We start from the raw sequence: 1,971 nt of genomic DNA, 5'->3' as shown, positions 1-1,971 counted from the left end.
ACACACACACACATATATATATATATATTATATATATATATATATATATATATATATATATATATATATATATATAGTATATATATATATATAGTATATATATATATATATATATATATATATATATATATATATATATATATATATATATATATATACATATATATATATATATTATCGTTCGAATTCAAATCAAGTTGTCCCTCAGAAGTATACGCATAAAACCATCGAGATTAGATCTAAGGCACCTATTATTTTACAAAGTCTGCGAAAGTTCGATTTCTTTGAAAATACGAGTTGGAACAAACGCTATATCACAATTTTTTTTGTACATCAATATGTTCAAAGGTTCATTCGAATACTGCTCCGTGTGCACACAAATGCGTACTGGCAAAGACACCATATTTGTGTGCCTGTGAGTGTAGTGGAATAGACAAGTACATGTTTTTAGATATGCCATTGATACGAGATATGTTTATGATAGGTTCATTTGTGGATAGAAGCTTGATACGAGATTTATTTATACTAGATGCACTTGTGCATAACAACCCAGTGTATATGTACCTTGCACGCCAGATTCATTAGTTCAATTGCGCGCTTGAATGGTACATATGAGCATATCCCAACAGTATATTTATAAATACAATGTAGTGTAAAGTGAAACGTAATATCTAGTTATAATGCTAATTGTGGGATGGTTCTATTATAAATATATATTAGAACTATCTAGCTATAATACTTAAAATACGTACTTAAAATACGTATGCATACGATATACACGCAGGACATACCATGAGATCGAGTTGAGCCTGATCTCGCGCCTTACTCGCCGGAGCGGGAGATTGCTTGGCTGCGTCGGGCATAATGACGATTCTGCTGGTGTGTCTAGAGGGGGTAGTGTTTAAATAAATGAAGGCACTAGTATAGTAGCACCTATGGAGGTCTTGAGAGAGTGTAGTGTTTTGTGATTGGGCTGGAACTGTTCCGGGGTCTGCTGACCTGACTTAGTACTGATATGGGGAGGCACTCCTTGTTAGAAACTGAACAACCTAAGCCTGTTGTCTGTGTCGACCCGAAGGGTTTTTCTGCGTATATTTGTACAGAGATACAAACCAAGAAGACTATATATATATATATGTGTGTGTGAAGTAAAGATATATCTTTGTACTTTATTAGTATAAAGTACTGGAAATGCACTTGTAGCAATGCATACAATATTCTGCTTGGACATTTACACTAACCTCAATACGCTCTGCGTTGGAACGTATAAACTTCGAATAAATATGTTTACGTTCAACGTCTATTTCGTGGTGGTGGCCTTATGACTGTAGCTTCAGGTGTGTGTTCGACTGTTCGGAGTTCGGAATTTTCGAACAGTTTTCCTATAGCGTGTCCGTTTAAAATTTACACAAGAGCAAGTCAAATAAATATAAGTTTTTCTTCTTCTATCCTTTACAAACGTTTTAGAAAACAATTACATATAAAAGTCGAGCAAATAAACGTTTATGCTCAACTCTGAGGATTGGGCACTCCTTTATTTAGTTATAAACGGATTGAGCCCCTTTGTTAAAATTCACATGGCCCTTTATGGAGTCATCTTTATCAGCAGATCTGACGTACCGAACTGGATAAACTGTGAATCCATGACACCGTTTGCTGTAATGTAAATACGATTTCTGTGTTTTACGGTGTAAAAAACATATGTATGTATGTATATATTTATATACACACCTTAAACACAGTGTTATACTACCAGGCCCCAAAGGCAATACTTCCGTATGCCGAATTAAAAATGAGGTAGCAATCTGCATTACATCGTTAAATATACTTTACAAACAGCGTATTACACATATTGTCCGTAGTTCCGAGAAACGTTATGCGGCTAAAGATACCATGTCTTGATGTCTACTACTCACTTGATTACGCGGATCGCATGTCAGTCTAAACGTACACATAAAACAACGGTGGCTC

Source organism: Sphaeroforma arctica (genome assembly GCF_001186125.1).
Source record: "Sphaeroforma arctica JP610 unplaced genomic scaffold supercont1.569, whole genome shotgun sequence".
NCBI classification, from domain to species: Eukaryota; class Ichthyosporea; order Ichthyophonida; genus Sphaeroforma; species Sphaeroforma arctica.
The sequence above is the reverse complement of the archived record's forward strand: the minus strand, read 5'-3'. Positions refer to the sequence as shown.